This window comes from Ictidomys tridecemlineatus, chromosome 10 (assembly GCF_052094955.1).
Source record: "Ictidomys tridecemlineatus isolate mIctTri1 chromosome 10, mIctTri1.hap1, whole genome shotgun sequence".
Taxonomy (NCBI): domain Eukaryota; kingdom Metazoa; phylum Chordata; class Mammalia; order Rodentia; family Sciuridae; genus Ictidomys; species Ictidomys tridecemlineatus.
Genome location: NC_135486.1, coordinates 34,761,293 through 34,770,887, shown reverse-complemented (window position 1 = coordinate 34,770,887; position 9,595 = coordinate 34,761,293).

The following is a 9,595-nucleotide window of genomic DNA, read 5'->3' as shown; positions in this document are numbered from 1 at the left end:
GGGACCGCAGCCCGCAGGGCGGGGCGGAGGCGGGGAGACTTCAGAGAAGCAGGAAGGGCCACCGGAGGGAACAACCAACGGACCGAGGGGCAGGGTCAGCAATGGGCGGGCCTGAGCGAGGGTGGATTTAGGGGTGCCTTCACGAAGCCGAGTGGACATCTGGGTCCACTGAAGGATGCTGCATAGGAAAGGTTCTATACAGCACGACTCAGAAGGCGCGTTTTTCTCTAGGGGTCCCTCTGCCTTCAGCCCGGCCTCTTCCTCTCAGATCCATCCACCTCCCGCTCCCCAGCACGCCCCGGTGAGACGGCCAGTTGCAAGGGAAGGGCTTTGGAACTGTCTGAGGATGGGGTCTAACCAGACAGTGGGACATCCACTGTCTGGGTGTCCTCTGTCACTCTCCAGTGTCCATGCCTTCAAAAGGGTTGTGCTGCTTTGCTCGCTCATCCCTTGGCCCGCCGCTGCCGCCCCCCCCCCCCCGCTAGCCGAGCCCGACGTGGGTCGGGAAGGTCCCGCTTGCAGTGCCGAGTCGCGTGACGCGGAGGGAAGCGAGCACTGGGGACGTTTCCGAAGCTGACCGCGGAAAGCTGCCTCCAGGCGTCCGCGTGAGACTTTGACTCTGGTTGGATTTCCCCTCTCTTAACAGCCCTGCCGGGTAGAGTTTTCCCGTTTCCTGGAAGACTGGGATTATGATGATCCTGGGCCCTGGGTTATGAGAACACTCCCGCGCCCCATGGATTGGGGGAGTTTTTCTTCCTAATCAAATCCTCCTCTCCCCTTAGCTGCGGAAATACCCCAACTGACCTGCTTTGTACTTGGTACGGACAGTTCACCTGTGAGATCCTTTTTCTATCAGCATCAGGGCTTGCTTCAGGGACCCATTCCTGATCTAAGGCTCTACTATACTCATCTCAAAAGCCTTAATTTTTAAACAAAGGGCCAGAGCATCTTCTGTTCACACTGGGTCCCCCAAAATTATGAAGGGGGTTCTGACCAGCGCCTTCGTCCATGGAGACACCCCCCCCCATTCATGGGTGAGGAAACAGGATTCTGGTGAAGCTGGGGCTCCTGGATCTTTGGGCCTATGTGTCCTGTCAGAGATTAGCAATGACTAGGCCTTCTCTAACCCCAGTTTTGTAAACTCTAAGTTGGGCTCAGAGTGGGGAGATAGATAAATGCTGTTGTGGTACTTTCCAGTTCCACTGCTTTAACTCAAGATTCAACTCTTTCTTCTTGAAACACTGGTTTGATTTGGTTAATTTAGCAGAGTGCCAGCAACCGACTTTGGAAACACAGTCTGTCCCCTACTGATCAGAAGACTCTGCATTCAGGTTTAAACCAACAATCAATGGAAAATATTCAGAAAGAGAGGGGAGGGGGGTACTGAATATATACACTTATTTTTCTTGTCATCATTCCATAAACAATACAATGTAACAACTATTTATGTAACATTTACATTGTATTAAGTATTACAAGCAAACTAGGGATGATTTAAAGTTTATGGGAGAGTGTGCATAGGTTATAAGCGAACACTATGCCATTTTATATGAGGGACTTGAGCATCAGCAGATTTTGGTATGGGTAGAAGGTTCTGGAACCAGTTCCCCAGACCCCCACCCCACCCTGGACTTAATCTAAATACCAGAGAAACAGAGGGAGAGGGAGAGGGAGAAAGGGGGGAAAGGGAAAGGGAAGGAGAGAAAGAGAGAGGATTGTAGGATAAACTCTTCTAGATCTGGCTTTCCTGGTTTTTCCCAGGCCAGAGATGGGCCTCCCCCTAGTGTCTAGTAGGGGAATCCTCATTGCTGCTTTTTGTTTTCCCCTTGAAAGTAATTTTTAGGTAATTCCTAAAATGTCTAGAGTCCAATGGCCAAGAATTTCCCAGGCTGCTTTGTTCCATAGCTTCTCCCTCTTTCTGGTGGTAATCGTAGAGTCCCCTTCCTCCCAAATTTGTAGCAGAGGACAGGTTCCCTGTCTCTGGGTCTTGCCACATGAGGTAGTTTCTGGATAGATGGGAAGAATGACCCAGAGACCACCTCACGGTGCTGTAGAGCAGGGGAGCTGAGATGGGGTGTGTGAGCCACAAGCAGCCCCCTCAGCTCCATTCCTCCTCCACCTTTCCTCTTCCCTCTGGGAGCCTACATTTTCTCTACAATAGTGGTTTTCAAGCTTTGGCAGGCAACACAATATCCTGGAGGGCTTTATTAAGTCACAGATTACTGGGCTCCACACCCAGAGTTTCTGAGTCAGTTGGTCTGAGGCTGGGATTTGAGATTTTTGCATTTTTAGCAGGTTCTCAAGTTGTGTTGGTGTTGCTGTTCCAAGGAACCCAGTTTGAGAACCATTCTTACCCCTAGGGCTAAGGTGGTAATAAGAAAATGGACTTTTCTGTTCTGTTTCCCACTGGACTAGCAAACTTCCAGTGCAATAGGACTGGAAAAAACCAAAAGGGGCTATTCGTGAATGCCTTCTGTGGTTTGTGTACATTTGCCTTTATGGACTCTTATTTCCATCTTTCCCACTTTTTGGCTTGCAGAAGAAGGTCTCTCAGGGTTGTTACAGAAACCTATATTGTATGTAGATATTTTTGTACCCACCCTCTGTTATCCAACTGTCTCCAAAGCTCTGACACTTGTCCAAAGATCACTCTCTTTCAGGAGTGTGGTGTACTGGGTGAGGCCTGGGGCATAGACCCAGCCTGGGCTCTGGGTAAGAGTTTGGTGTGGCAAGAAGCAACAGGATTCTGGCAAAGAGTATATCACTGAAAGATCAGTTTTAAAATACCATTTATGAAGTAATTGCCAGTGATCACCATCTCTGTTCCATCCCTACTCCCGGTCCCTAGACCCAGCCCAGATTCCTGGCTGGAGAGGCTCCTGAGGATGGGAGCCTGCGGGCTGCCTGGAATAACCAGGCATGCAACCTTCACCGCTGTGTGAGCTGTGCGGAAGGCTTAGTGTTTGTCTTCCTGCTGTAGCTCTGATTCGGTGGCATGTCAATGGCTGCTCTCAGCACTGGATGGAGGAGGAGACATAGGGCCAGAGCCCCACATTTAGCTTCTGGAATGGGAATAGAGATGAAAATGGAGATATAACTTCATGCAGCCAATCCACAGTTTATCAAGTTTATCTTAAGGTTCATCTCCTTCAGCCAAGAAATCGAGGTCAGGAGAGGTAGCTGCCTCCCCCAACCTCAATAGGAGGCACCCTGCGTGGGACTTGCCTCCTCAGTTGCTATCTTTCATAGCTCAGTCCCCTGCTTCCCTGAAATAGCCTCCCCTCCCACAACACACACACACACACACACACACACACACACACACATTCACACAGTAGCAACTCATTCCTCCTTCACCAGGAAGAAGTCCTGAACCACTTTACTCCCCGGTAGGGTTAGGATATTGCCTGGGGTTTGTCCAATGCCTGGACATTAAAATTTTCTGGCCCTGCCTTTGGTCATCCAGTTCCAAGGCTAAAGCCTGGCATCTGCTGAAACACCTCCACTGGGAGTTTTCTCCTCGTTAGCAGATCCTCTTGGCTCAGAGCTCTTGCCTTTTTTTTCTGATGATGACTCACTCCCAGCAGAGTGGGTTTTACTGTTTTATTTTTGACCAAAGGGAAGAATTACCACAGTGAATTTGAGTGTGTGGTCAGTGTGTGAAGTCACTGCAGAGGTGGTCCCAGTGCGTGTTGGCTTCCCTATTGGGTGAATTGTTTTAATACTGTCCCCCAAACTCCCTTCTCCTGCCCCTCTGGTAGGGAGGAAAAGGGAAGGGCAGAACACAGCCTGACTTTCCAAAGGGGAAGCTTTTGTTTTTGGTGACTTTCGGGTTTTGAAGGTGCCCCCAAATCCCCAAAGCTTTTAAAGAAATTGGGGAGGCTGACAGTTGTACAACTGTCTACTTAGGATTATTGCATCCGACAGGAAAAGCTAGGTTATGCTAACCTATAACCCAAATCTCAGGGCCTTAAGTAACAGAGACTACTTTTTATTTTTTTATTTTTTAAAATTTTTTTTTTAATATTTACTTTTTAGTTCTCGGTGGACACAACATCTTTGTTTGTATGTGGTGCTGAGGATCGAACCCGGGCCGCATGCATGCCAGGCGAGCACGCTGCCGCTTGAGCCACATCTCCAGCCCCGAGACTACTTTTTAATACTCCATGCCCTGTGCAGGTTGACCAGGACATTGTGCTCATTAGAGTTACTCCAGGCAGGCTGATGGCACAGTCTTCCTATCTAATGTCACTGTGCCAGAGGACAATCAAGAGAACTTGGAGGATCTCACATTAGCAGTTTAAAGTTAGCCAGTCACTGGTGGGAGAGGTAACTCAGTCCTATAATCTCAGCTACTTGGGAGATGAGGCAGGAGGATCACAAGTTCAAGGCTAGTGTGGGCAACTCAAAGAGAATCTTTCAAAAAAACTAAAAAGAGCTGGGGTGTAACTCAGTGATAGAGTGCTTCCTTAGCATGTGTGACCCCCTGGGTTCGATTGCCAGCACCACTAAATAAATAAATACTCTGGGGTATTTATTCCTCACAATTTACTGAACTAGTTAAATGCCCTATATAAGAAAAGCAAGACATGTAATCCCCGCAAGTGCCCAGAATGGGGAAAGAACTGGAAATAGTTGGCAGTAGGTACCACTGATCAATGCAATCTCAATCTTCAAGGGAAGAGAACAGTCATTCATTCATTTAGCAAGTCATTCTCTAACATCCACTAAGTTTCAGGTGACATTTTGGCACTGATGGTGCAACACATCTGTTGGACATGTTCATGGAGCTTATATTTTAGAAGGAGACAGACAAACAAATGTAGGTGTGACATGTGTGTCTAGGACAAAGCCCAGTAAGGGGTTAGGGCATGCCAGGACTGCTATATTGGGCCTTTCTTTCTTTCTTTTTTATTTGTTCTTTTTAGTTATACATGACAGTAGAGTGTTTTTGACATATCATACATATGTGGGGTATAACTTCCCCTTCTGTGGTTGTGCATGATGTGGAGTTACACTGTTCATGTATTCATATATGAACATAGGAAAGTTACATCTTGATTCATTCTGCTGTTAGGTAGACCTTTCTGAGGCACAGTTACACACAGGGTTGAATGAAGTAAGCCTTTTGTCAGTCCACGCGAGAGTGTCCCAGGCTGCAGGAACAGCAGGCACAGAGCTCCCAAACTTTCCCACCCCCTGAGTTTGTTCAATGGATGCATCCCCAGAATGCATTGTAAATACAAATCCCTTGTAAAATGTGAAGTAGCTGGCATTGCTCTTTTACAGATGAGAAACTGGGACTCCAGAAGTCATGTGACTTTCTGATTCAGCATGCCTGGCTATCGGCTTGTGTTTTGTAAGATGGCTCCCAGGCCACACTGGGGAAATGGGGCCACAACAGTAGGTAGTTAAAATTGTGTGACCTCCTCCATGACATTTCAGGGAAGAGGCTGTTTCTTTCCACCTTCCTCCTTCTCTTCTCGAACTTCTATAGACCTCAGCCTCTCAAAGAAATGGGTGTCACTGATGAGGGGTAACACCTGGTATCACTAGATACCACGAGCTGAGATGGTGACAATATTTTGGAGAATTAAAATATATCTGAAAGTCCCTTGTAAAATGTGAAATGGCTGGCATTGCTCTTTACAGATGAGAAACTGGGGCTCCAGACATCATGAGACTGACTGATCAGGTGTCATAGTCTGGACTCTAATCCGCTCAGATGCATAAATTTGCCTTTGCACTGCCCAGCTGCTGTGGGAAGAGAGGCAGCCAATCTCTGATCTGGCTTTGTAGGTACAATGCAAAGATCAGCAAAAATCTTTCCCCAGTTTTCTCTCCTTGTTTAAATCCTGCTCTTCTTTCCAGATCTGGTCCAAATTCCGGATCCTAGATAGAGCCTTCCCAGAGTCACTGAGTTTGAATCCATCTCTCCTTCTAGGCTGCATGAGTCTCTGTGTCTCTGACATGCACATGGTCCTAATGTAAGGTGCACTGACACTTTAACATTTTTATATCCCTTGCTTGGATCTTGGTCTTTCCCACTGTGTGCTGAAAGATGAAAGGGGCTCCTTCCAGGTTTAATGAAATACATTTAGCTGTACGCTCAGGACCAGGACATATCTCTTAGCATCCCTCTAAACCATGGCCCCTGTGCCCAGGGGTGGGAATGAAGGAATTGTTTGGTCTACGGAGAATGGAAGATAACTGAAAACCTGCTAGGCTGAATAGAAGTGGGAGTGAGGTTGGGAGATCCATTTGAGATTCTTGTACATCCTCCAAGATGCTGGTCAGTCAGGTGCTTCTAGATGCTTCTATCTGGCCAGGATGAGGGCTGGTGGAGCACTATCCTTAGCTCCAGGGGATGGATTTTGCGGTATGTCACCAAACACCAGAGCTCCCAAGGAAATCTTCTAGGTCCTTGACAGAATTTGGGAACAAGAAGGGCTGATCGGGGAAGGGGCTCCTAGAAAGGTGTCACCGTGTAGGATGTGGTGGCAGGGCTTGCTTCCCACCAGTTTACTGGAACCTCCTCCATCTCATCTCAGTTATGGAATTTTTCCGCTCTAAGCCACTCTGCCAAGCTTATGATAAGACTGGTGTGTGTGTGTGTGTGTGTGTGTGTGTGTGTGTGTGTGTGTGTGAGATATGGATGTGTTTTCCTTTCCATGTTGGAAAAACTCAGATATTCCAGCAGATTTGTCAGCAGCTTTTGTCCCTCAGCCAGCAGGGAGGCTGCAAGCCACAGCCACTTACATTCCAGCACTAAGCCAGCTCTGAGCCCATTACAGTGGCAGGAAGCCATGAACTCGGGCTATGACAGACCATCAAGAGCAGAGTGGCCTGGATGACCTCATGGGATATCCCTGCCCCACCCCAGCCCCCACCACCTGGCACTGATCCCTTCCTCTGTCTTATGGCTCTCATTTCTCCTTCTTTTTCTGTCTCCCTTTCCCTCTCCTTCCCCACTACACCATCTCTCCCCACCTCTCTTCATCTCTCCCTCCCTTCTTTCTCTTTCCATGGTGATTCCCATCTCTCCTCTCCCTTCCTCCCTACCTCCTTCTGGTGAAGGTGCAGAGAAAGGATCCATGCTGCCCCAGGTGGCAGTCCTTCTGAGCTTCCAGGGAAAATAAAGTTGCTTTGGGTCATCCTGGCCGGTCCCTCAACATGTCCCCCTGGAGGTGCCCGACTAAGGATCCTTAACAACATGGAATTTGGTCTTTAGAAAATCATCGAAGCTGTTTTGAAGTGAACCCAAAATGGCTAGTTGTAGCAATTCTTTAAGGGGTTCCACTGCCCAAGTGAGGGAGCCCCCTGTGAAATGAGTGCTGGATTCAGAGGTGGGCAGCCAGGCCATTGTGGAAATTCATCCTGTCCTTATAATGGCTTCTCTGGACGCAGCTGTTACAAAGGGGCTTGGGTAGGGGCACCTAGTCCAGGGCCATTCAGTGTCCTCTGCAGTACCTTTGCAAACTCTGCCTCGCCATCCTCAAATTTTAGATTGTTATTTTGTTTCATTTTTTTGTGGTACTGGGGATGGAACCCAGGGCTTCATGCATGCTTAGAAAGCATCTTACCACTCAACCACATCTCAATCCTTTTTATTTTATTTTTTTGAGACACCGTGTGACTTAGTTGCTGAGACTGGCCTCAAACATGTGATTTTCCTGTCTCAGCTTCCCAAGAAGCTGGGGGTAAGGCTATTGCCATTGCCTGGCTTTTAGCTTGGGTAAGAATCAGCAGGAATGTCATCAACAATGCAGATTCTTGGGCCACACCCTTGCCAATTGGATTCTGGAATTCAATCCAACTGGGTCCGGGAATCTGCATCTTGGACCAGAATAAGAGGAAACTGTGGATTCTGAGAGGGAAGGGGAGAGAGAGATAGAAAGAGAGAGAGCTACCCACAGCTCTCTCTTCCACCTGGAAAGAGGCACCAGGCCCTTTGGTAACAACTACACCCCTGGGGTAAAACCCACATTCCTTAATTAATGTGTCCTGAAACTTTGGGGACTGGCTCCTCCCTTTCTGTGACACTAACTTCCTACATTAACCTACTCCCCAGGGACATAGGAGCTCCACACGGATGCTTATGCTATTCCCACTGCTATGAGGATTACCTTCTCACCTGCTAAGATTCCACTTGGGGCCATCTGCTCCCAAAGTCACCTCTGGCGCCTCCCAGTCTGACCTAGACACCCTGCCCTGCAATGATGGTGACTTCTTACCCTGAGCTGTGCATTCCTATGCATTCCTACACGGTGCTGTTGAAATCCTGTTGTCGTGCCTGCCTTCCCAAGGTGAGCTCCTCAGGGCCAGGCCAGTATCAGTAGCATGGGGCCTGCTACACTGTAGTGCTCAGTTCCCATCCAGGGAACTGAACAGGCTCTTGGGACTCATATGTCAGGAATCACTCCTGTCAGGAGCAGGGAAGGAAGTTTATGGGGTCTTCAGATGTCTGAGATTCTTACAGGGATTTCTGGTCATAGGCCTAGGTCCACTTTGCCCTTCCTTTCTGGGAGGGTACCAGAGCTCTCAGAGCTTCCGCTGGGTGGAGGCATCTGTCTGAGCAGCTCTGCCCAGACTCGGCTGTGAATGTCCTCCACAGCTCGCGGGCGTTGCTCATGAGATCAGAGCCTGAGTCGTATCATCTCCAAACATCTGCATTTTGGCTTTCAGGGAACCCCTGGCTCTTTCACTGAGCCACACCAAACACTTGGGCTCCAGAGCAGCCACAGCTGCCAGGGAAAATCCACTATGGGACTTTCCTGTGGGGCCATTGATGAGCCAGAACCATTGGCCTGAACTTGACTCCAGCAGAGCACACGAGGACAACAGTCTCCAGGACTTGGCCTCCCTCACTCTAGCCCTGCGGGGTCACTAGGCAAAACAGTTTCCAATTGAGACGGAGTAGCCTCTGAGGACATGAAGCCTCCCATGAAGATGGACAGGACACATCTCTGGGGTTATGTGGGGTCAAGCCCAATGTCATCTTCATGCTTTGAAGCTCATGGTGGGGCTCCTTGCTCATCTTCCTGTCCTCCTGGGGCTGCCACCCACCCACTTCCTCCACCGCCCAGGCTAGGTGGGTAGTGCAGCTCTGGTTAAGGAAGCTTGGAGGTGCCAGCAGGGAACAGACTAAATTGTGCAGGCAGTTTGCATTAATTAGAATAACTTACCCAGACACCACTCTGGCTTCTAAGGAAAATAATGCAAACATTCAAAACATACTTAGGACACAGCCTAGGGTTTTTTTTGCCAGGAGCAGGGAAGGAAGTTTATGGGGTCTTCAGATGTCTGAGATTCTTACAGGGATTTCTGGTCATAGGCCTAGGTCCACTTTGCCCTTCCTTTCTAGGGGGGCACCAGAGCTCTCCACATCTTTTGTTTTGTTTTTTTGGTGGGAGAAGGGTACCAGAGATTTAACTCAAGGGCACTTAACCACTGAGCCACATTCCCAGCCTTTTTTGTATTTTATTTAGAGATAGGGTTTTGCTAAGTTGCTTAAGGCCTTGCCAAATTGCTAAGGCTGACTTTGAACGCACAATCCTCCTGTCTCAGCCTCCTGAACCTCTGGGATTACAGGCAT